Raw genomic sequence first — 27,868 nt, forward strand, 5'->3', positions numbered from 1 at the left:
TCCTTTCTTTATTTTATCTTGTCCATGCTTCCTTCCCTCCCCAGGGTTTGAAAGACAAATGGGCTACAGGTGATGGGCATTTAAGAGATTCCTAATGCAGGGGGAATAAACATTTTTCACTATGTCTCTAATGGCAAATGATATAGAGTGCAATACACAAAATTATGGGGACTTTCTGGAGTAGGAACAATTCCCAATAAATTGTCTGCAACTCTCCTATTTCCCCTCATCAAGGCTTATCAGAATACAAAGAAAAGTGAAGATACTTAAGAGATAATTTTGACTCTGCTGTATTCCTAAAAAGTAAATCACACACAAACTCAAGTACTTTAATTATTTTTAGAGTGATCGGCTCATAATTTACACACAAAAATTCAGACATGAGAAAAATTTGTTTATTTTCACTACCTGGTTTCATCTTCATTCTGGAGCTCCCATTCTCATTTGGTAGTGAAAAAGAAAACTTAAATTTCCATTTGAGGTCACTTAACTTCTTCCAGTTTGAAACACATCACAGTTGTATTGAAACATGTTTTCACTTTAATCCACCCACAGTAAGAAATACTATTTTTTCTTATTGCAATATAGTACAACAGAAGTGTGAATATGTATGTGGGTGTGTATGTAGATAGATGTAGATACAGATATAATATAGATATAGATGGATATAGATGTATTCAGAAATAGAGAGATTTAGCTATTGATAATAAAATTGAACCTAGATTTCACCAAACAACACTTAACACTATGCGGGACACAATTGCATTGTTCTATTTTATGCTGTTTTAACCACAAACTGATTTCGAGATACACTAATACATTATGACCAGCAGTTTAAAAGACAGTGATATAAAAACCCTAATCTATAGCAATTTATTTTAATGTAAATTAACTCTGGATTTCTATCTCTCTTTTTCTCATCTTTTTTTCTCCTGGAATAAGTTCAAACTTTAAAGATGTAAGAACAGGGACAGGTGAGTACTGAGCCTCATTACAATGTTACCAGGCTATACCTGAGAAGCAAGGTATTACCCCCAAACTTATCAGGTTATCTCTACCCTTCTTCCCCAAAATTTAACCCCAAGGAAGAATGAAAGATCAATTGGCTAAGACACTGGGTCGAACCACTAGGCCCTCTCTCTCTTTCATTATCTTCTCCCAGCACAAAGAGAGCATTCTATTTCCCCTTTTTATCCAGTAGAAAAGTCTAATCCTTTATCCTATCTTGGTAGTATTTGGTCTTCCCAATGCTGAGGCAACAAGTCCTAGGTTCAAAGACCACTCATCATGGCAGAGAAAAAATATTGATAAGGGAAAAATCTTACAATATTTCAAAAAAGTTTATCCCACTACCGAGGGAGTACATGTCTTGTAATACATTTCATAACAGTTTATGATATGCTCTACGCAGAAAACTTGTTGAAAATCTCTAAAATCCAACACCTTCATTTTCTTATGAGTTAATTAGGAGCCTCAGAGTAAGTGATTTTCCCAAGATTGCTTCACTGATTCTGTATTGTCTACCCTCTCCTCTATTGAATTCCAACTTCCTAAGAGGTGTGTCCAGATATGTCTCTGGGCCAGTTAGAGACAAAATAATAAGACGGATAAAAGAAAATGTAAATACAAACAGCCTTCCCACTCCATAAGCTCCCTGTCTCTTCTGCTTTTCCCTATCAGTGACCTGTGCCCTCAATCTCTGACAACACTTCCCATCAGATTGCCTTCAAAGCTTCACACTAGGGTTAATTTGGTCTTGTGATATCTCTTCCTCAAACTAGAACACTTTTGTCAACACCCTGTATCCTAAAAATTCACATTAAATATCCAGGCCTGGCTCAAAGTTGAAGACAGGGCAAAAGTATTTACTGAAGCAGAGATTTTTGCATTTGTTTTCTAATTGTAGTCACTTTTCTAACATGATGCACTAGCACCATGGATTCAGCATAGCCAATTCCAATAAAATAGGAAGTTTCATTATATATTTAATTATATTAATTAAATTGATACTGCCCCAATTAAAATAATATTATTCTTGAAATATGAGAAAGTTCACTTAGAAAACAAATATATCTGATTTTGAGATAATAGAAAGTACTCCAAATGCTTATACATTTTTTTAATTAATATGATATCTATAAACAAGAAATTAAGTGGATCTGATTTTATAATAATTACACTAATGAACAAAGCATCTCTACCCTCTAAAACATCCACATGTTTAGGAAATAATTGTTTTGTGAAGGGCTGTGTGTTAGTGAAAGAATTAGCACATTAAACATGGTGCCTTATAAACATACATTTTAATTTCTCCTTTTCTCACTTTGTCACGTTACTCTGATAATCACCAGAAGTAGCTACGTAAAAAAGCTGAGTCTAATAACCAAAGTCAAATCAGGCCAAGTCAATCAAATATATCCATAATTTTTTTGAAAACCTGATTTATGCTGTCTCGTATTTTAAAATATGAGTTAAAAACACTTGCCCGGTTCTTTTTCACCTATTACACTTCTCTTTCCGTCATTAGAAATCAGGACCAGTCACTGTAATTTTGTGATTGCTCTTCTGGAAGTTGCAGGGGATAAAAGCACTTGACCTACATTTTCCTTCAGGCTCTTCCTTCTGTAACTTGAAAGAAAAAAATCAAGGTTCACATTGAGAACAATAATCTTTCCTGCACCACCTACACCTTTATTCTCAGGGTTCTGTAATCCACGGTGACAGCATTTGAAGACACTGATCAGTCAGACTCTGAGATTATCGATCCCAGGAAAAGAGCATGAATGACTTCCTTTCCATTTCTTCATATCTGTAGGTAGCTCCAAGTAAAAAACTCAGTAACATCAATGACTCAAAACCTCCTACAAGTCGATGTGCTAAGTCGTAATACATAAAAAAGTAAAAGGCATAATGGAATTTGTGTGATACCATTAACATTTATGTTTGGGGTTTTTTTTGTTTTTTTTTTAAGATTTTATTTATTTATTCATGAGAGACAGAGAGAAACAGAGGGAGAAGCAGGCTCCCAAGGAGCGGGAAGCCCGATGCGGGACTCGATCCCAGGACCCTGGGACCATGACCTGAGCCGAAGGCAGACGCTTAACCGACTGAGCCACCCAGGTGCCCCTTATGTTTGGTTTTGAGAGAGGTTCTGCTTCAAAGTATGTTGTGTATACCTGCTCTTTCCTATGAAGGACTAAGGAGGTTGGGGTGTAGAGCGGATTGGACTACAAACACTCCCATGTCCTCTTCTGGTCACACCCTTAATATGTCATAGCTTGAGCTTTACAAGAACCAGTCTTTACAAAGACAACAGGAATTCATGTTTGATTAAGTACACAAAGATAATGTACCCAGATCAGTATAGGATATAAAGAATCCAGATAATGAGGTTTTGTTGTTTCCATTTAAGTGTCCTAAGGAGAGACTCTCATTTACACCCACTTGATGCTAAAAGCCCAATTTAAATTCAAACATCACAATCCCATGAGCAGCTAATAATGTGTTATCCACATGTCTTACTTATCTGTGTATCCCCGCCCCTAATATAATGCCTGCTACACAGAAATGACATTAAAATATGAGCTGAACTGAACAAAACAGAAGTTGTCTCACATGCTATTGAATTGTGGAGAGTTAAAAATCACAAATATTTTTGTTTTACAAAATATTATCCAATCAATGAAATTATATTTATAAAAATCAATGTAAGAAGTTCTTATCTCCTGTATCCTCCATAAGGGCAGAATGGGTTAGGATTTTTGAGATACGAATACATAGTATCTGAGACTAAAGTCTAAAATAGAAAGATAGGAAACCACATGGAAATTCCTAAGGTCCACCATTTTAAATCAATTTATTTTTGGTTCTTTGACATTTTCTCTGCAAAATCTGTGTTCCATTGATAGGACTGCTACCTATCTTTAAGGCAGGAACTTCATGGTGTTTTTAAAAGAAAGATTATCTGTAAGCGTTCCTAGTGCTTGGCTTGCCAAGATGGTTGACCTAATAAAGTTTTATGAATTACACTCATAGTGTATTCAGCCATATAATTCTCTGCATCATCAGGGAGGAAAAAATAAGTGTTTTCAGAATAGCTTTTTTAAAAAGTTGCTCTCTTCCACCTAGCATAGTTTTAGCCAGCACAGTTTTGAAGGAAAAGGGAGGCTTTAGAATTTCCTTTATGAAGGTCCTTTAATGTTAAGATAGTTTCTCATCTGTCTGGCTTTACATAAAGATTAAAGAATAAAGGTAATATTTCCTTAAAAATTTTTTCTACCCCTGTGGTAGACATGAAATTGCACCACTCAGATCCCCTTTCAGGGTAACATTGCCCAGATACAAAGTACAGTCAGCAGATGGCTTCCATCTATCAGCTCCTTCAGGGTCTACTTCAGCTTGATGTGGAATAACCTAAGCTCTGCTCACTCCAAAGCTCCCCACTGGGTTAGCCAAGACTTGATGGGCACCCCCATCACAATTCCTCCCTCTGTCCAACACACTTCTTTCCTCCTTCCTCTCACAGGCATTAATCAACAATAAATTTACACCTTGCATTGTCTTAGAATCCACTTCAGAGGAATCCACACTTAGGCAGTACAAATCAAGACTGGTCCAAGAATGTGGGCAATAAAATCGAGTTGTAGGTTATTTACTATCCTATTAGATGATGACTCTTTCACTGTTGGGGGGTGAGGGTGGCGGGGAGGGCAAAAGGACGCAAAGGTGGAAGTCCAGTTGCTAATACATGAAGTAGGATGTTATAACGGTAGAAGGGGACACACTAATGAGTTTGAGTATTGCATGATTAGTAGAAGTAGTCCCGCTTACCTTCACTCCTGATAACTCCCTGGTGGACTTCATGCTCCCTGTAACTGTAATTTGCACTCTGAAGGGTTAAACATCCTGCACTACCAAGGGAGTACACTTTCATCAGCAAATACAGAAAGAGCCCCATTGATTATAAATGAGGTGCTTTGATTCTGTCAATACATTTGTTTCCGGGCGCCTGGGTGGCTCAGTCATTAAGCGTCTGCCTTCGGCTCAGGTCATGATCCCAGGGTCCTGGGATCCCTGCTCAGCGGAAAGCCTGCTTCTCCCTCACCCACTCCCCCTGCTTGTGTTCCCTCTCTTGCTGTGCCTCTCTCTGTCAAATAAATAAATAAAATCTTTAAAAAAAAAAATTTGTTTCTATCCCAGTCTGCAAATGAGCATACATATTGCACTCTGTTTCCAAGGACCGTCACTTTCTCCTTCGGAAGAGAAGCTCACAGAAATCCTGGAGGAGCTGCTCTCTGGGTGTATACGGAGAAGTGGAACTTAGCAACAGTGAGGAGTATGGCAGACACAGGGATGAACTACCCATATTCCTTTTCTTTTCTTTCTTTTTTCCCCCCAAATTCCCTTTCAAGGAAGGGCTTACTGCCCTGTAAAGAGGCAGTCAGTAGGCAGACTCCAGCTGTTATCTCCTTCAAGGTCTGCCTCTGTTACAGAGAGCCATTTGAGGTCACACCATTTTCATGAGTAGCCCTTTGGTGAGTGAGCTAGGTGAATATATAAAGATCCATCAGTTCTGACTCAATATAGGACGATTCTGACACACCGCTCAGATTTCCCCATCAGTTTGTCTGGGGCTTTATCAGGCCTGGTTCACAATTCAACTGCTCTCTTTGTTCATTCTTTCTTCCTCTCCCTTCTTTCACAGGCAATGATAACCTAATATGTACCTAGCACCCTAAATTCTGTCTCAGCTTCTGCTTCCCAAGATTCAATCTTCAAAATTCCCAACCCAAACCCCCATTTCTGATTATTAATATTTTCATTCTTCCATTTCTTAACTCAGCATTTCCCAAAATATCTTCCTAGGAAACAACATCTTCATCAAGATGTTAACTTTTATTCTATCATAGTAAAAATCCATGATCAAATGCTGGGGAATAAAATTAAGTGTTTTCTTACTGCATGACCAGACTGTTTGGCCTACAAAAGAACTTGTCACAAAAAAAATATTTTCCATTTTATGAATCCCAAAGACATCAATCTCTTACCCATCGCCAGTAATAAAATCTCTGGAAAATAAGTAGTCATATGGTGACCTTTTTCATATATTTTTCCAGGAGCAGAAATAAGACTTCAAAAGTACCATAAATCATGAAACTTAAAATTAAAAATACCATTTGTAACAAGTACTTTATGGCAGCTGTGATTCTTACCTTTTGGAAACTGAACAGAGAGAATCAGTGAGCATAAAGGATGCTTGAAGGATACTTAAATGTTTAGTTTTTAATAATTTTTAATCTCATCTATCTTCATTAATATTATTAGATAATTTCTTTTAAAAGATGTGTAAGATATTCAATCAAATCTAAATTAAAGCTTTTAAAGTCACATCTTATTTGAGAATATGAGTAACAATAATTTTTCAGGAAGATTACCACTTTGCATACCCTCTTTAAAAATTATGGAGATGAGATAATTCATGTATATTCTTTTTTTGCTTAAGAGAAATTGATCTTTCCTTTAGCTTTTAAAGAACTTATAGGCAGAAATTTTCACTTAAAAAAATCTAGCTCTTTATATACATTTTTCTACTAAAATAGTCTTCAGTTGACTAAATGGTTAGTCTAAACCAAACACATTCCCTTTGCCACTCTTCATTTAGAAAAGGATATGCAACCAAATGTAGGATGATGAGATGTGAAAGAAGTTTTCTGTGAAACTTCTGTGAAATAGGTCCTTGCTGCTTAGAAGTCACAAGAAAAGATGGACACTTCCTTTCAGGGGACACCTCCAACTCCATATACAATGCCTGGAAGTTCTAGAGTTGTCTTTCTGCTAACTAAGGTGAGAATAAAGTCAAGACATGGTGGGTAGAGACAAAAAGCTGAGCCACAACCTCCATACATCATACCTTGATTCCATCTTGCCTCTAGATCTCCTCTTATGTGAGATAAAACTTATTACTACTGCACTGAAGTTTTCAGTTACATGAAGTGTACAGCATCCTTGTTTATAGGAGGTTTCTAATTCCTCTAGAAAAAAAATCATAATAACCAAAAACCAGTTAATTTCCATTATAAAAACTGATATATTCCATTATAAAGGATAGAACTACTGAACTGTGAGATACTACATATATTAATGATTAAAAAGTACAGCTTTCATAAGAAGTAACTAACTTGAATAAGTGAACTTTTGTTGTTCTTCCCCTTACAAAAAACAGAGATGATAGATGATAGATAGATAGATAGATAATACTGAAGAGAACAAATTTAGGGCATTTATCATTTTAAGAAGTCCTTGGTGAAATCCTAAAGTGTGCTATTGTTTCGCTATATATATATATATATATATAGAGAGAGAGAGAGAGAGAGAGAGTTAAGGTATGACTGGCCCAGGTTCTGAGCTACTGTCTTGATAAACTGTGGATGATTGGAACCTGGTGATTGTTCCTTGAAGATGATGACAAAATAAGGATTTCAAAGTGGTCAGCTGCACCACCTCTACTTGACCCTAGCTTTCTAACACAATTCTGCATCCCATTTATGAACTTCAGCTCTTGATTCTAATTTAAGAATATTTTCAAGAAAGGAAAAGTCATGATAAAAGACAGAGAAAAAAAAAGGTATATATAAAATTTACTTCTCCCAGTGGAAGAATGTGGCTTAACATTGCCCTAGAACACATTTAACCTAGCCTCTTTGTAGTGGATCTGAACAAAAAGTGTGGACGTTGAAATCTTCAATTAGTAGACAGCTGTGTCTTCTTTGAATAGTGAAATGTCAGACTGATTGGTGAAAGTTCTCAAGAGACTGTATGAGTAACCAGAGGCATTATGGTAGAGATAGTTCAAAGTAATGCATTAATATAGAAGTAATCCAAAATTTACTGAGGAGAAAATAGCCTTGATTTATCCCCACTAAAAATACAGGAAATAGATTCTACTGTTAGGATTTGGCAATGCTCCTTAAAGATTAGATAGACTGCTGAACCACAGCAATCACTGAGTCTGACATGAATCTAAAAGCCTACAGCCTGAGTTAAAACAAAAACAAAAACAAAAACACACACCTACTGGAATCACTTCGCTTCAGCAGTCCTATAACTGCAAATAGCTTTGTAAAGGAGCCAATGAGACCTTCAAAATAAGCATCTCCAAAATCTTCATGACGCCTTGGAGATAATTCTACACATCCAGCAGTTGTGGTAAGACAAGAATGTTCTCTATGAGTTTGTATGCTTCAAACACATTCTGAGGTGGGCCTGTGGCATCTCTAGGATATCAGAACATGCTGTGTTACCATTAATAAAGAAGACTTTGTAGCTAAATCAACAGATTCATTCCATCAGCAATTCTTTGAAGGACTCTTGATCTAAACCCGTGGTCTCCAATAAGTTCTTCTAGTTGCATCCCACCTGGAGGGACATGTGTGTGGGTGTGTGTATGTGTGTGTGTGTGTGTGTGTTCATGTGTAAGTAATTTTTGAATTAGTACATAGTGTGTTCACCTAATTATTATTGTTAGAAATAGCAGTACTGAATCCAGTTTCTTGATTTTTATAGTTTTTGTCCCTTCACACCTTGGTCTTTGAAAAAAAGCCGAGAATGGTAGCCATATTCAGAGTCAGGAAAGATCCAGCAGAAAGTGTGCAGAGCCATGATGGAGAAATTCTCCAAGCTTTCATCAGCCAATACTTACTGGCCACCTATATGCAGGACTACCTTGTGCAAAAGTACAGGAGGGCATACTATCATATTTCTTACCCAGGGTACTCCATCTAAAATGGGAGTCCCTTGAAAGTAAATAGCCTCAACTTTGTATCCCTTGTCCCTAGCATACAAAGGTATTTTACATATGCATAAATTAATGAGGGGTTTCCTTTGCTCTCTATGGGTTATAGATCATTTGAGGAAATATGTATTCCAGAAGGTCCAGTATATGTCCAGCCATCCAGTTACTAATAAATATCCTTATTGTTCTACTGCATTGATGTAATTTCATATTCTTTCTTCACTCTTCATTTCTGAGAATGGTGACAGGCACACAGAACAAGTATGTTGCAAAATTCCAAAGGCAGACTGGGTTAGTGAGACACAGAAATAGTTGACCTAGTCCCTGAAGGAAAGGTGGGATCTTGACAGAGGATGTGGGGGCAAAAGTCATTAGGTCTCTGTGAAGGTGTCAGCTGATGTGGTAGTGGAGAATTCTGGAAAATTCATGGAGAACCAGCTACAGACTTCAGCAGAAATTATTAGATCTGAAGAGACAACTGAGTGAACATTTCTGCACTGTGTCATTCATTTTTGTGAGCAACCTAATAAAATACATATTTATATTCCAGTTTAAAAGAGTACAGGGAACAAAAATATATATTCTATTTTTCCCCAAATTAGAATTCCCTTACACTCTAAATATCATATTAAATTCAGATAATTAAATCTCTAAAGTGACTGACACTTTTATGAGAGTATTTTTCTTCATATTAAGTAAAATCTTATCTACTAACAACTGTCAGCCACTATTTCTTGTTCTGTCCTCTGAAGGTACACTGAAAAAATCTTGGCAATTTTCTACATGACAACTCTTCAACTTTTTGAAAATATTTATCACATTTATCCTTGATCTACTTTTAAGGCTAAACATACACAATTACTTCACTATCCTATTTGCTTTCTTTGGACAAATTTTATTTTCATGGGATTCTTCTTAAGCTATAAGCAGAATTAAAGATAACATAGAGAATTTTTCTGGTTAATTATTATTTCTAATAATTAAAGAGATTGTTATCTCAGAATCAGGACAGTATTTTTTAATTTTATTTTAATGTTGTGGCATTGCAGGTTATATACTTATGTGGATACATATTTAAATCTGACAGCAAAATAGTTTTAATAACTTAAATAAATTGATGTCTAGTAGATTTCTAATACAATATTTTAGTCAAGGATTCTTGGGAATTTTTAATTTTAAAGAGTAATAAAACCTCTAGTCATTTCACATCACAACTTTTGGTGTCTTTTTGTTACTACATGGAGAATCCAGTAAAGTGCTTCTTAAGAACTTGAAAATGTTATGGTCTACAATGCACATTTTGTTAGAACAAAAATATGCAAATTCACTTAATGTATATCTATAGTACTAAACTGAAACATGGTTAAATATTTTGCAAACAATGTGACGATCCCAAGAAGATTAGACCATGCAATGCGGGTCTGACTGTGAAAGCGAGAGGCCAAATTAATAGGAAAATCTTTTAATGGTTGTGTAGTTCTAAGAAAGTTTTGTCCAGGCAAATGAAGAATCTTTCAGAGGAGTTCTTCATCTCATGGGACCTGCCCTACTACCCTTCACACTGATTCAATGACTCCTCAGAGTGGGTTGGTTTAAACAAGGTGATGAAATCACTGTTGCAGCCAGGGTCATCAGTCAATTACAACTCCCTAAATAGGAAATCTGAAAGGTACATTTTCATGGCCACCATGCCAAATCATGTGGACTTTGAGTATGTATGTGATGTTTGCTTTACAATTTAAATAAACATATTGGCATTCTTTTTTTTAAAGATTTTATTTATTTATTTGAGAGAATGAGAGGGCACACTGGGCTGAAAGGAGAGTGAGAAGCAGGCTCCCCACGAGCAGGGAGCCCGTTGTGGGGCTTGATCCCAGGACCCTGGAATTATAACCCCAGCCACAGGCCGACACTTAACTGACGGAGCCACCCAGGCGCCCCAACATATTGGCATTCTTAAGTTAATACAAAGGAAGAGAATGAGTTAGCCATGTATTCTTTGGTAATCGGATTTTTCTTACATGTATTAATGTTAATTAATTAGACTGATTTTATATGTGTCATATGAACTTGTTAAAATGTGTGCTTTTAAAAGATCCATCCTAGGCGTCTGGGTGGCTCAGTCGTCGTTAAGCGACTGCCTTCCGCTCAGGTCATGGTCCCAGGGTCCTGGGATTGAGTCCCACATCGGGCTCCCTGCTGGGCGGGGAGCCTGCTTCTCCCTCTCCCACTCCCCCGCTTGTGTTCCTGCTCTCGCTGTCTCTCTCTCAGTCAAATAAATAAAATCTTAAAAAATAAAAAAAATAAAAAAATAAAAAATAAATAAAATAAATAAAATAAAATAAAATAAAAGATCCATCCTAGCTGTACCTTGACAAAATATAATATCTGGGTATGAAAAGCTAAGAAATAGATTATAGATAATGATTTATCAGAATTTACCAGGATTTACCAGGATTGCTCCTACTACCCTGTGAGGCCTCCTGGAAGAGAGATTCTGATGACCCTTTCATGGTACAGATCTTTGCTGTGATATTGACCAATAGTGAGAACTGCTTGCTTTTCTTGTTAAAATATTTATACTCCAGAGACTGACCATAGAATCAATGTATTAACTTTAGAAAAAGCCAAAAATCTCACTGAGCCTGGCCTTCTAGTTGTAGGGGAGACACCCAGAGAATTTTGCTTATTTAACTAGTCATACGGTGGGTTGGGGATAGAAGTGTCACTAAAACTCATAACTCCTATTTTCTGGTCTAATACTCTTTCTGGTACAGACTTTATGGTAGTTCCTTTATCATTTTAGTTATCTTTCTCAAGTTTATGAGTTTTGAATACTGTTACCTCATCATTCTTATGCTTTTTATTCTTCATTGATGCGTTCATTTAACACGATTTCCAATAAGCAGTTACCTCTGACAGGTCTTCACTGCCTATGGCTTTTACTTTCTCCAGATGTGGCTAATTCAAATTAAGATGTACCCCAAGGGGGCGCCTGGGTGGCTCAGTCATTAAGCGTCTGCCTTCAGCTCAGGTCATGATCCCCGGTCCTGGGATCGAGCCCCGCATCAGGCTCCCTGCTCCGCGGGAAGCCTGCTTCTCCCTCTCCCACTCCCCCTGCTATGTTCCCTCTCTCACTGTCTCTCTCTCTGTCAAAAAAAAAAAAAAAAAAAAAAAAAAGATGTACCCTAAGTATAAAATGTTAAGCATGAAGGCTTAGCACCAAAAAATGTTAAATATCTTACTAAAAATTTTATATTAATTACTCAAATGATAATATTTTGGATATATTGGATTAAACAAAATGGATTATTAAAATTAAGTTTACCTGCATCTTTTTGATGTTTAAAGTGACTACTAGAAAATTTAAAAATAAATATGTGACTCACGCTTTATTTTTATTGAACAGAGCTATTATAGAAAATTGCCATGGATCATCTATTCATCAATTCAATGAATATTCAGTGAAATCCCACAAGTTTTTAGGTACTGTGCATTCACAAAATGTCTTCTCTTGTCTAAAGATGGGGTTTTGTTGTCATTTTAGGCGAGGTGTTTTAAGATATTTTAGAATGGGAAAATTATTCTCTTTATCATTAGTTTTCCTTAATTTAAATAAAGTTGGAAACTGAAGGTGTGTTATCATCCCTCTTGGAGCTAAAGTTATCCGAGGAATAAGATAAGGTTTACACAATACCACTGAGCTTTTTTCTTGAGCAAAGTATGGATCGGCCAGGTTTACAAAAGCCTGAACTTTAATTTGTGGACTAAAAACAGCTTCATTGCTTCTCTGATACCAAGTCAAGCTATGAGTCCTCTTTGGTTTATCATCTTGTTTGTGTCTGCTATGCCGCTTGTTCTGATTCTTCCCTTCCTTTTCAGTTGAGATTCCCCTCCAAGGAGCATCACTTTCAGGAAGAGGAGACGGGGCTGAACTAAGGACAACCTAGTTGCCCTAATGGATGAAATAACAGAAAACTCATACTCTACTATCCTTTTATCATCTGAATTCTTCTGTAATTTTTTTATGATGGAGTATATGAAATCATAGGCATATAGTTATCCTCAGAAGGGCATTAGACTTTAAAACTTAAGAACAGTAAATCCAAGGAATTGTCTGATGTAGAAATTCATAATAAACTATGAATTGTTGAAATTAAGTGCCTTGCAAAGGGAGAAAATGCTGAGGAAAAAAAATGAATAATATAGTGCAATTCTCTCCATAAAATTAGAGAATAGCCTATTTACATTTTGAAACTGAATTAAAGAAACCGCCACTTCAAGAGAAAAGACCCCTATGTAGCAACTCTTCTCATCTTTTTTGAATGTATGACAAGGAGCTTACAAAAAGCCTGCAGATGACATGACAAAATACTCTACTTATTTGTTTCAAATAGAAATGGTGTTGGAAGAAGAATCCAGAAATTTTATGCTCATAAATATGATAAGTTAGAAGATAAAATAAAAAAATGAATATTAAAAAAGTGATAGAGTGCTTTACTTGGCTACTTAGTGGATTAATAGTTGTAGCCTCACCTCTATGACACTGAAGAGGCGATCTTACTTTTGAAACAATGGGTTAATGGAGTTTAACTCTGTTATGAGAGCTTTATAACTCAAGCAGCTCACTGTGACAGAGGAACCCAAAAGTCGTAAGTCTCTTAAGATAAATTCTAGGGCTCTTCTATTTATTATGTACCTTAAGGGGTTAGAAATATTTCTCTGTGATAGTTCTACATTTCAAAAAAAGGGGGGAAAAATGGAAAAGGATGCTGGTAGTTTTGTGATCATAGTAATATAAATCATACAAAGTTTTTTGATTTCCCCTTTCTCCTTTAGAAAGTTATTCACAGTGCTACTTTACTTGTGGGCTAGTCGGCCTTATGCTAGAAGATAGACCTGCAAAAGTCAAAACAGATAGTTCGTTCACTGCACATGCTATTGAGGGTATGTTCTTAAGTCTATGAAAATTAATACAGTCTCATCTTACCAACACTGTGAAGAATGAAACATTGGAATGAGTCACCATCATCAGAGATGCTGCCACCTAGTGCATGGAGTCTGAACTGAGGAAGGTCCCATTTCTTCAACAAATGGTGATAGAAAAACTGGATACTGATATGCAAAAACAAACAAACAAACAAACAAATCTAGGCACAGACCTTATACTCTTCCCAAAATTAACTTGAAATGGGTCATGGATCTAAATGTAAAGTAAGTGCAGAGGCGCCCGGAGAGCTCAGTTGGTTCAGTGTCCAGCTCTTGATTTCTGTTCAGGTCATGATCTCAGGGTCCTGGGGTTGAGAGCCCCACCTTGGTCTCCATGTTCAGCAGGGAGTCTGCTTCTCTCTCTCCCTCTCTTTGCCACTTCCCCACTCACGCTCACTCTCTTTCTAAAGTAAATAAATAAATCTTAAAAATATATATATATAAAATGTAAAACTATAAAACTCCTAGAAGATAGTAATGGGGAGCAGAATATACCATCCCCAAATATGCCATTTTGGCATATTGATTATTTTAATTTAAAGTTACCTGAGAAACAGCTGGTGTAAGAGGGCCACTCTGACCCTTCTTGGTTCCCCTGAAAGCAGTAAATAAATCTGTCATGTGAAAGCTACAGCTTGTACCAGGAGGGTAAAGGGCATTCTTATCACTAGAGATGGGGAATTCAAGGTCAGGAAGGCTGCATAAACAAACCTTGTTACTTCTTCATTGATTTGCCACCCCAAACCCAAACCCCTTTGTTTTGTGAGTTCTTCATAAATTTATTGTTTCTTTGTCTAAAAAGTATAAAATCTTCCTGCTTTGGTCACTTGTTTGAACCTCATATTTTGGGGCTTCTATACATATAAACTTAAATTTTTCTCTTGTTAATCTGTCTTACATCAACTTAATAATTAGACCAGCCAAAGCACACAAAAGGGAAGAAGGGAAAAGTTTTCCTCTTCTACAGTAACATAGGAAAAAACTAGGTAATTTTTGTACATTGATGCATTTTTAGATACAATACCAAAGACATGCTCCATGAGAGAAATAATTGATAAATAGACCTTCATTAAAATTAAAAACTCCTGCTCTATAAAAGATAATATTGAGAGAATTTGAAGACAAGTTATACACTAGGAGAAATTATTTTCAAAACTCATATCTGAAGAAGAACTATTACCCAAAATATACGAATAAATCTTAAAACTCAACGATAAGGAAACAAAAAACCTAATTAAAAAATCAGACAAAGGCTTTAATAGACACCTCACCGAAGAAGATATATACATAGCGAACGTACATAAGAAAAGATGCTCCACAACATATGACATCAGGGAAATGCTAATTAAAGCAATAAGATACCACTACACAGGTTTAAAAGGGACAAAATCTGGAATACTGACGACAACAACAACAAATGCAGGCAAGGATGTGGAGAAACACAAACTCTTATTCATTGTTGGTGGGAATGCAAAATGGCTCAGTCGCTTTGGAAGACAGCCTGACAGTTTCTTGCAAAATGGAACATACTCTTACCTTACAATCCAGCAATCATGCTTCTTGATATTGGAGTTGAAAACTTAATGCCCACACAACACCTACACAAGGATGTTCACAGCAGCTTTATTCATTATTGCAAAAGTTGGAAGCATCCAAGTTGTCCTTCGGTAGATAAATGGGTAAATAAACTGTGGTACCTTCAGACATGGAATATTATTTAGGACTATGAAGAAATGAGCTATCAAGCCATGAAAAGAACCTTAAGTACATATCACTAAGTGAAAGAAGCCAATTTGAAAAGGCTACATATGATGTGATTCCAACTATATTACAATCTGAAAAAAGTATGGAGATAAAAAAATTAGCTTTATTTTTAAATGAATAATTTTCACTTATTTTATTTAATATTGAATATTTGCTAAATAAATTTTATTTAATAAATAAAAATTTATTTAAATTTTTTTTTTACTATTTCTCTCATATCAAGGATTGATTTCTCCAAAGAATAGAATGGTTTCCCCCAAAGGAACTTGGGAAAATTTTGGCTTTTGCTTGGAATATGTTGCCCCACTGCTAGGATTAAGCCACTGAGGTGAATGGGAGGGTTTAAAGTGGGACAAGAAGCCCTGTTTTGTACCATATCCTGTCTGACACATAATATTGAAATGATGTTTGGCTACTGTAGTTAATCTGATCAATACAATAATTTGACCACAGAATTGGTATAATGGCTTTTATGCCCTACTTTTCCAACAACCTGAGATCTCACCAATAAGCTAAGGGGAACTTTTGGAAAATTTACTTATTTGTAAATTGGGACTCACCTGTAATCTTAGTAGGGAGCTATATCTTGCTGGTGTTAACATTGCTGAGGTGTGGACCCTTGTGTCAAACAGAACTGGCTTAAAGTCTCAGCACTGCCACTTTAGGATTTGTAAGCTTGCCAAGTTTATATAACTTCTAAACACGAGTTGGTTCATCTGAAAATTGGTCATAAGAACAGATTAACAGTCCAATGAGTCACTGTGAGGACAAAATCAGGTAAGATATTCGTTATGTAAGTCCCTCTATAAAAAGTAGTTTTCCATAAAGGAAAAAACAGTGTCTTTTTTATTATTATTTATATTCACTAGAGCTGTATTCTGCATAAGAGAGATGTTCAGTGAACATGTGTTTCTCTCAGCTACTCTTTAATCCACGTACCCACAGAGACAGCCAACAGTGGTCGCACCATTGCAATGATTTTGAGAAATCTATTTTTTAAAAGATTTTATTTATTTATTTGTCACAGAGAGAGCACAAGCAGGGGGAGGAGCAGAGGGAGAGGGAGAGGCAGACTTCCCACTGAGCAGGGAGCCCGATGTGGGGCTCGACCCAGGACCCCAGAATAATGACCTGAGCTGAAGGCAGATGCCCAACCAACTGAGCCACCAAGGTGCCCCTAAGGAATCTATTTCTGAGGCAATAAATAACATGGTCTCCATAGGCATGGAGATATCTTAAATTAAATTACCTGGCAACAACAGACAGCTCACTAATGATGAGTTTATATGGGTATAGCATGAATATGAGATTGTAAGCTGAAGCATTAAATTTTTGAGCTTATTATCAAAAGGGGTGGTGATTCAAATACTGCATAGTCAGATTTTATAACAATGCTTCCCTGATAGAAAACAGCACAAATCAGATGCTTATCGCTTGTGAAATTTTCAAAATAGCTTAAGTGAAAAGAGGGCATAAAATTAAATGCCCTGGGATTGCAGATGCCATTTTTCAAGGTGAATGTTAGTCATATTGCCTCTGTATTGATGCTATGACTCTAAAGCAATGTGGTAATCAGAGATGGAAATGGAGGAGGGTACTTTTTATTTAAAGATTCCAACTAGGGGTGCCTGGGTGGCTCAGCCGTTAAGCGTCTGCCTTCGGCTCAGGTCATGATCCCAGGGTCCTGGGATCGAGCCCCGCATCGGGCTCCCTGCTCAGCGGGAAGCCTGCTTCTCCTTCTCCCACTCCCCCTGCTTGTGTTCCCTCTCTCGCTGTGTCTCTCTCTGTCAAATAAATAAATAGATAATCTTTAAAGCTTCTAACTATCTGCTGGGGCGCCTGGGTGGCTCTTTTGGTTAAGCTTCCCACTCTTGGTTTCAGCTCAGGTCATGATCTCAGGGTCCTGGGATGGAGCCCTGTGTCAGGCTCCGTGCTCAGCGGGGAGTCTGCTTGAGACTCTCTCCCTCTGTTCCTTCCCCAGCTCTCATGGTCTCTCTCTCTCTCTCTCAAATAAACAAATAAGTAAATCCTTATTAAAAGAAGAAGTTCCGATAGGCGGAGCAAGACGGCAGAGGAGTAGGAGACCTGGATTTTGTCTCCTCTCAGGAATTCAGCTGGATAGGGATCAAACCATTCTGAACACCTACAAACTCAACAGGAGATCAAAGAAAAGAATAGCAACAACTCTCTCATCAGAAAAGCGACCACTTTCTGGAAGGTAGGACGTGCGGAGAAGTGAATCCGAGGCGATATTCGGGAGGATAGATGGCGGGGGAGGGGCCTCCATCAGCCGCTTCTGGCAAGTGGTAGAGCCGCGGAGCACAAAATCGGAACTTTTAAAAGTCTGCTCCGCCGAGGGATGTCACTCTGGTGGCTAAGCGGGGGGTGGAACCCTCCGGGACAGTGTGGTCTCAGGTGACCCTCTGTGACCCTCGGGGGTCACAGAAAGACGGGGGGTGCCTGAGTGTGGCAGAGCTCCCAGGTAACGGAGCAGGGAAGCCGGCTGCAGAGGCGGAGCCCAGGCGCGGGCTCTCAGCTCGGGGTTGTCATAAACCGTGATCAGTGGCCCAGTCGGGCCCCTGCTCCTCCAGCAGGGACCCAACAAGCGGCAGATCCGGGGAGACTCACCTTCCTCCCCCGGGAGGAGCCGCATGGGAGTGCACCGCAGGGATCTGCTGGGTTTGGAGACTCCACCCGGGGTCGGGTGCCAGAGATAGAGGCGCGTGGTCGCAGGCCGGGTGAGCACGGAGTGCGGCCGGAGAGCGGGGGAGACGGGAGTGACTGGCAGCTTTTCTCTGGGGGCTCACTGAGGAGCGGGGCCCCGAGTTCTCAGCTCCTCCCGGGCGGAGATTGGGAGGCCGCCATTTTCACTCTCCGCCTCCAAAGCTGTATGGAAAGCTCACAGGGAACAAAAGCTCCAGAGACCAAACCCGAGCAGATTACTTAGCCTGGACCGGGCAAGGGCGGGGCAATTCCGCCTCCGGCAGAGACATTTGGAAACCATGGCAACAGGCCCCTCCCCAGAAGATCAGTGAGAACAGCAGCCAAGACCAAGTTTACCCATCAAGGAGAACGGCAGAACTCCAGCGCCAGGGGAATAATGCACATAGAATTCATGGCTTTTTTACCATTATTCTTTAGTCTTTCAAAGTTAATTTTTTTAACTGTCTTTTTTTCTTTTTCTTTTTTTTTTTTGAATTTTTCTTTTCCCCTTTTTCAACCAACATCTTATCAATCCCTTTTTTTAAAAAACATTTTTATTTTTCATTTTAGAGTCATATTCTATCCCTTCATAGTAGTTACCCGTATTTTTGGCATATATATATAAGTTGTTCTCCCTTTAAAATTTTGAGATAGTTTCTTCTAACAGATTAAAATATACCCTAAATCTCTAGTATATGGTTTTTTCTACTCCCCTGACAGATCACATTCTCTCCCTTTTTTTTTCTTTTTTCTTTTTTCTCTTTTTTTAAACCCTCTTCTTTCTCTTTTCAAACAACTTCTTATCAAGTCCTTTTATAAAATTTTTTATAATTTCCATCTTTACAGTCATATCCCATCCCTTCATCATATCAACCCTTATTTTTTACATATATAAGTTTTTCTTTCTTTAAAATTTTGGGAGGCACTTTCTTCTAACAGACCAAAATACACCCCAAATCTAGTGTGTGGCACTGATCTATATACCAGCCTGATCATATTTGATCACATTCTGGGTTTTTTTGTTGTTGTTGTTTTGTTTTGTTTGTTTTTGTTTGTTTTTATCTTTTTCTTTTTCTTTTTTCTCTCTTTCCATTTCTTTTTCCACTGCTTCAGGTCTTTTCTGATTGGTTTAGAGTATATTTTCTGGGGACATTGTTACTCTGCTAGCATTCTGTTCTCTCATTAATCTATTCTCCTCTGCACAAAATGACAAGATGGAAAAAATCACCTCAACAAAAAGAACAAGAGGTAGTACCGACGGTCAGGGACCTACTCAATACGGACATTACTACGATGTCAGATCTAGAGTTCAGAATCATCACTTTAAAGATACTAGCTGGGCTTGAAAAAATATGGAAGTTATTAGAGAAACCCTTTCTGGAGAAGTAAAAGAACTAAAATCTAACCAAGTCGAAATCAAAAAGGCTATTAATGAGGTGCAATAAAAAATGGGGGTGCTAACTGCTAGGATAAATGAGGCAGAAGAGAGAATCAGTAATATAGAAGACCAAATGATGGAAAATAAAGAAGCTGAGAAAAAGAGAGATAAACAACTACTGGATCATGAGGGCAGAATTCAAGAGATAAGCGATACCATAAGACGAAACAACATTAGAATAATTGGGATCCCAGAAGAAGAAGAAAGAGAGAGAGGGGCAGAAGGTATAATGGAGCAAATTATAGCAGAGAACTTCCCTAATTTGGGGAAGGAAACAGGCATCAAAATCCAGGAAGTGGGCACCTGGGTGGCTCAGTTGGTTAAGCGACTGCCTTCGGCTCAGGTCATGATCCTGGAGTCCCAGGATCGAGTCCCGCATCGGGCTCCCTGCTCAGCGAGGAGCCTGCTTCTCCCTCTGACCCTCCCCCCTCTCATACGCTCTCTCTCATTCACTCTCTCTCAAATAAATAAATAAAATCTTAAAAAAAAAAAATCCAGGAAGCACAGAGAACCCCTCTCAAAATCAATAAAAATAGGTCAACACCCCGACATCTAATAGTAAAACTTACAAGTCTCAGAGACAAAGAGAAAATCCTGAAAGCAGCTCGGGAGAAGAGATCTGTAACCTACAATGGTAGAAACATTAGATTGGCAACAGACCTATCCACAGAGACCTGGCAGGCCACAAAGGACTGGCAGGATATATTCAGAGCACTAAATGAGAAAAATATGCAGCCAAGAATACCGTATCCAGCTAGGCTGTCATTGAAAATTGAAGGAGAGATAAAAAGCTTCTAGGACAAACAAAAACTAAAGGAATTTGCAAACACAAAACAGACCTACAAGAAATATTGAAAGGGGTCATCTAAGCAAAGACAGACCCTAAAAGCAACATAGACCAGAAAGGAACACAGACAATATACAGTAACAGTCACCTTACAGGCAATACGATGGCACTAAATTCCTATCTTTCAATAGTTACCCTGAATGTAAATGGGCTAAATGCCCCAATCAAAAGACACAGGCTATCAGATTGGATTAAAAAACAAGACCCATCTATATGCTGTCCGCAAGAGACTCATTTTAGACCCAAAGACACCCCCAGATTGAAAGTGAGGGGGTGGAAAACCATTTACCATGCTAATGGACACCAAAAGAAAGCTGGGGTGGCAATCCTTGTATCAGACAAATTAGATTTTAAGCCAAAGACTGTAATAAGAAATGAGGAAGGACACTATACCCTACTTAAAGAGTCTATCCAACAAGAAGATCTAACAATTGTAAATATCTATACCCCTAACATGGGAGCAGCCAATTATATAAGGCAATTAATAACAAAAGCAAAGAAACACAATGACAACAATACAATAATAGTGGGGGACTTTAACACCCCCCTCACTGAAATGGACAGATCATCTAAGCAAAAGATCAACAAGGAAATAAAGACTTTAAATGACACACTGGTCCAAATGGACTTCACAGACCTATTCAGAACATTCCATCCCAAAGCAAAGGAATACACATTCTTCTCTAGTGTCCATGGAACATTCTCCAGAATCGATCACATCCTAGGTCATAAATCAGGTCTCAACTGGTACCAAAAGATTGGGATCATTCCCTGCCTATTTTCAGACCACAATGCTTTGAAACTAGAATTCAATCACAAGAGGAAAGTCGGAAAGAACTCAACTACATGGAGGCTAAAGAGCATCCTACTGAAGAATGAATGGGTCAACCAGGAAATTAAAGAAGAATTAAAAAAATACATGGAAACCAATGAAAATGAAAACACAACTATTCAAAATCTTTGGGATGCAGCAAAGGCAGTCCTGAGAGGAAAGTATATAGCAATACAAACTTTTCTCAAGAAACAAGAAAGGTCTCAAGTACACAACCTAACCCTACACCTAAAGGAGCTGGAGAAAGAACAGCAAAGAAAGCCTAAACCCAGCAGGAGAAGAGAAATAATAAAGATCAGAGCAGAAATCAATGAAATAGAAGCTAAAAGAACAGTAGAACAGATCAACGAAACTAGGAGCTGGTTCTTTGAAAGAATTAACAAGATTGATAAACTCCTGGCCAGACTTATCCGAAAGAAAAGAGAAATGACCCAAATCGACAAAATCATGAATGAAAGAGGAGAGATCACAACCAACACCAAAGAAATACAAACAATTATAAGAACATATTATGAGCAACTCTATGCCAGCAAATTAGATAACCTGGAAGAAATGGATGCATTCCTAGAGATGTATCAGCTACCAAAACTGCACCGGGAAGAAATAGAAAACCTGAACAGACCTATAACCACTAAGGAAATTGAAGCAGTCATCAAAAATCTCCCAAAAAACAAAAGCCCAGCACCAGATGGCTTCCCAGGGGAATTCTACCAAACATTTCAAGAAGAATTAATACCTATTCTTCTGAAACTGTTCCAAAAAATAGAAATGGAAGGAAAACTTCCAAACTCATTTTATGAGGCCAGCATTACCTTGATCCCAAAACCAGACAAAGACCCCATCAAAAAGGAGAGTTACAGACCAATATCCCTGATGAACATGGATGCAAAAATTCTCACCAAAATACTAGCCAATAGGATCCAACAGTACATTAAAAGGATTATTCACCACGACCAAGTGGGATTTATCCCTGGGCTGCAAGGTTGGTTCAACATCCGCAAATCAATCAATGTGATACAATACATTAACAAAAGAAAGAACAAGAATCATATGATCCTCTCAATAGATGCAGAAAAAGCTTTTGACAAAGTACAGCATCCTTTCTTGATCAAAACTCTTCAGAGTATAGGCATAGAGGGTACATACCTCAATATCATAAAAGCCATCTATGAAAAACCTACAGCGAATATCATTCTCAATGGGGAAAATCTGAGAGCTTTCCCCCTAAGGTCAGGAATGCAGCAGGGATGTCCACTATCACCACTGCTATTCAACATAGTATTGGAAGTCCTAGCCACAGCAATCAGACAACAAAAAGAAATCAAAGGCATCCAAATCAGCAAAGAAGAAGTCAAACTCTCACTCTTTGCAGATGATATGATCCTTTATGTGGAAAACCCAAAAGACTCCACCCCAAAACTGCTAGAACTCATACAAGAATTCAGTAAAGTGGCAGGATATAAAATCAATGCACAGAAATCAGTGGCATTCCTATACACCAACAACAAGACAGAAGAAAGAGAAATTAAGGAGTCGATCCCATTTACAATTGCACCCAAAACCATAAGATACCTAGGAATAAATCTAACCAAAGAGGCAAAGGATCTGTATTCAGAAAACTATAAAATACTCATGAAAGAAATTGAGGACTACACAAAGAAATGGAAAAACGTTCCATGCTCATGGATTGGAAGAACAAATATTGTGAAGATGTCAATGCTACCTAGAGCAATCTACACATTCAATGCAATCCCCATCAAAATACCATCCACTTTTTTCAAAGAAATGGAACAAATAATCCTAAAATTTGTATGGAACCAGAAAAGACCCCGCATAGCCAGAGGAATGTTGAAAAAGAAAAACAAACCGGGCGGCATCACAATTCCGGACTTCCAGCTCTATTACAAAGCTGTCATCATTAAGACAGCATGGTACTGGCACAAAAACAGACACATAGATCAATGGAACAGAATAGAGAGCCCAGAAATGGACCCTCAACTCTATGGTCAACTCATCTTTGACAAAGCAGGAAAGAATGTCCAATGGAAAAAAGACAGTCTCTTCAACAAATGGTGTTGGGAAAATTGGATAGCCACATGCAGAAGAATGAAACTGGACCATTTCCTTATACCACACACAAAAATAGACACCACATGGTTGAAAGACCTCAATGTGAGACAGGAGTCCATCAAAATCCTAAAGAAGAACACAGGCAGCAACCTCTTTGACCTCAGCCGAAGCAACTTCTTCCTAGGAACATCGCCAAAGGCAAGGGAAGCAAGGGCAAAATGATCTATTGGGACTTTATCAAGATAAAAAGCTTTTGCAAAGCAAAGGAAACAGTCAACAAAACCAAAAGACAACCAACAGAATGGGAGAAGATATTTGCAAATGACATATCAGATAAAGGGCTAGTATCCAAAATCTATAAAGAACTCATCAAACTCAACACCCAAAGAACAAAGAATCCAATCAAGAAATGGGCAGAAGACATGAACAGACATTTTTCCAAAGAAGACATCCAAATGGCCAACAGACACATGAAAAAGTGCTCAATATCGCTCGGCATCAGGGAAATCCAAATCAAAACCTCAATGAGATACCACCTCACACCAGTCAGAATGGCTAAAATTAACAAGTCAGGAAATGACAGATGTTGGCAAGGATGCAGAGAAAGGCGAACTCTCCTACACTGTTGGTGGGAATGCAAGCTGGTGCAGCCACTCTGGAAAACAGGATGGAGATTCCTCAAAAAGTTGAAAATAGAGCTACCATATGACCCAGCAATTGCACTACTGGGTATTTACCCCAAAGATACAAATGTAGGGATCCGAAAGGGTACGTGCACCCCGATGTTTATAGCAGCAATGTCCACAATAGCCAAACTGTGGAAAGAGCCACAATGTCCATCGACAGATGAATGGATAAAGAAGAGGTCGTATATATATACAATGGAATATTATGCAGCCATCAAAAGGAATGAGATCTTGCCATTTGCACTGACGTGGATGGAACTGGAGGGTATTATGCTGAGCGAAATAAGTCAAACAGAGAAAGACATGTATCATATGATCTCACTGATATGAGGAATTCTTAATTGCAGGAAACAAACTGAGGGTTGCTGGAGTGGGGGGTGGGGTGGGAGCGATGGGGTGACTGGGTGATAGACACTGGGGAGGGTATGTGCTCTGGTAAGCGCTGTGAATTGTGCAAGACTGTTGAATCTCAGATCTGTACCTCTGAAACAAATAATGCAATATATGTTAAGAAAGAAAAAAAAAAGAAGAAGAAGAAGAAGGTAGCAGGAAGGGAAGAATGAAGCAGGGGAAATCGGAGGATAGACGAACCATGAGAGACCATAGACTCTGAAAAACAAACTGAGGGTTCTAGAGGGGAGGGGGGTGGGAGGATGGGTTAGCCTGGTGGTGGGTATTGAGGAGGGCACATTCTGCATGGAGCACTGGGTGTTATGCACAAATAATGAATCATGGAACACTACATCTAAAACTAATGATGTAATGTATGGGGATTAACATAAGAATAAAAAAAAATCAAACTATAAAACAAAAAAAAAAAAAAAAGAAGAAGTTCCAAGTACCTGCCACACTTCAAAAATTCAGAAGCCTGTTCATGGAATCTGCAAGCAATTTCCTTCCACTGAGTTCTCCTACACATCACTTTGTAAAGCATTTCATGTGAAAACAAAATAAGAATTTTTTAATATTACTTTTTTTTTTAACTAAGAGAGCAGAGAAAAAAATTTGATATGTTTTATTTTTTTCCTTTGTATTCTTAGAGATGAGATGGCCATATTTTCCTCTTGCCTTTCTAGGTACCAAGAACTATGTCCCCACCAATGGAAAGAATGTGAATTTTCTTTTCCATATTCCTGACTGAAGTGCAAAGGGTTTTACTGAAGTGACTCCAGGGATAAATCATGATCTTAAACTTTATCTAAGGTAATCAATTTGCATGTGTTATCCTAGAAAAAAGTATCTGTCGATGGATATAATCCACATGTTACCAATGGGGATTGTGGGGACATGAGGATGAAATGCCTAGAAGTATATCTGGGTAATATGGCAAGCTTTTATAGATACACTTTTAATTGTTTTACCTAGAGAATTTCAGTGCCACTTCATCTTGAAGGAAAAGATATAATAAAATCTTATACTTTAAAGTGCTTTCTTCTCATAAGATTTGGTGATATGCCACAAATATGACCTTGTTTTGCTTCACAGAATCACTGAGCTTTAAGTATCAAATACTTTATTCCCAACTTATAGATGGTGAAAAACTGTAAACTTCATAAACTTTCATAAGGGGACACAGTCAGTTGATAGAGAAACTTAAAACTGAACTCAGATAAAACCAGACATTCTGACTTTTCTTCCGTGGGTCATAAATTAATATATATTTCAGAATTCAGCTTTAAATACTTGGCATTATTGATCCCTTTGTTTTACTTTGTAAACCAGAGAGAGAGAGAGAGAGAGAGAGAAACCTAGTTTCATTAGAAATTAAGTACAATTATTATATACATGTTTCACCATTCTACAGTGTAAGCTCTGTTTACTTAGATTTTCAATTATGAGAACTGGGTTATCTTAGTTACATATGCCTCTCATTCTAAAGAACTTTTAATGTGGGGGTGTGTGTAGGGGTGTGGCAGAGATACATTCAGTTGAACATAACTGTTAGAGTTTTGTTTGAATGGTAGCTGCATCATTATCTCATAATTGATAATAACCTTTGAAATATATGAAAATCATCCTATATAAGGGAATTTCCATTAAATGAGCTTATTTATGTTAATGTACCAAACAAATAATCACAAAACTCTGATTGTGTGGTAGAGAGAAAATAATAATTTTTGTAGGTTTAACACTTAAAACATCATTTATTACATGTTATTTTGTGAGTGTATATATATATATATATGTGTGTGTGTGTGTACTCAATTCACACTGTTTAAGTAGGTTTGTCTTCATGAGCTTGACCAAATTCTACAAATACCAATATTTCTGATTCTTGACTCTGGAAAGAAGGTGAGTGTAAGGAAAGTAGCACAAAGCTCTGTGACTTACAGTTGGTCTTGGAATTATTTTCCAGGGAGGGACTATGATTAGTTTATTTAATCCAATGGGCAATGGATTATATAGCCTTCAAGGCCTTTTGGGAAAATTACTGGTTCGGAGAAACTCAAGACTAAGGATTGCTAGTGAATTTCTATTAGTTTTGACATTTTAAAAATAGTTCCTTATTTCTATAATAATGTAGAAAAATAGTCCTCATTATATTTTTAAGTTATAAATATCTATATTTTGGGCGCCTGGGTGGCTCAGTTGGTTAAGTGACTGCCTTCGGCTCAGGTCATGACCCTGGAGTCCCGGGATCGAGTCCCACGTCGGGCTCCCTGCTCAGCAGGGAGTCTGCCTCTCTCTCTGATCCTCCCCCCTCTCGTGCTCTCTATCTCACTCTCTCTCTCAAATAAATAAATAAAATTAAAAATAAATAAATAAATAAATAAATAAATATCTATATTTTTAAATATTATTCTGAATGCAAAGATAAAGTCTCTGGAGCATAGCAGGTAATTATTTACTGAAAGTAAACACTCCAGTTCCTCATGCATCAATTACCTCCTTGTAGAACAATACAATGGGATCCAGATGAGATGTCATGCTACCTGCAGTAAAGTTTGTACTATATGCAAGGAACTCCAGAAATATAAATTTGGGTGGTTATACAAGAAAGGGGCAGGGATAGATGTCCCTTCTCCCTTCCTACATTCAATTTACAAAGTTCAAAGACACGAGATGAAATCCAGTTACTAAACTGAGGCCATTAATGGGACTCCTGGGTGGCACAGTCTGTTGAGCAGCCGAGTCTTGATTTTGGCTCAGGTCGTGATCTCAGGGTCTGAGATAGAGGCCAGGAGTCTGGCTCCAAGCTTAGCACCGAGTCCGCTTGAGACTCTTACTCCCTCTACTTCTGCCCCCCCCCTCCCCGCTCCCTCAAGTGCTCCCTCTCTAATAAATAAATAAATCTTAAAAAAAAAAAGATTCCCTCCCTCTCCTTCTGCCCCTCCCCCTTGCTCATGCTCTATCTCATTCTCTCTCTAAAACAATAAAAAATAAATACAAGTAAATAGATACCAGTATTTCTTTGATTAATTCTAGGTATAACAAAGCATTATGGAACCTTTCTTTCATTTTCTTTTAAATTTTTTGAATAGGGGCTTGAACTCATAACCCTGAGATCAAGACCTGAATTGAAATCAAGAGTCAGAGGCTCTACCGACTAAGCCACCCAGGCCCCAGACTTTCTTTTCTTCCTTCCTTCCTTCCTTCATTTTTCTTTTCTTCCTCCCTTCTTACCTTTTTTTTTTTTTGCCCTTCCTTCCTTCCTTCCATCCTCCCTTCCTTTGCTCACTCTCTTTCTTTCTCTCTCTCTAATTTTGGAATACTTTTTTTTTTACAGAAGTAAATATATGTTGACTGC

This window comes from Mirounga leonina, unplaced genomic scaffold (genome assembly GCF_011800145.1).
Source record: "Mirounga leonina isolate KUSES-001 unplaced genomic scaffold, KU_Mleo_1.0 Mir_170, whole genome shotgun sequence".
Taxonomy (NCBI): Eukaryota; Metazoa; Chordata; class Mammalia; order Carnivora; family Phocidae; genus Mirounga; species Mirounga leonina.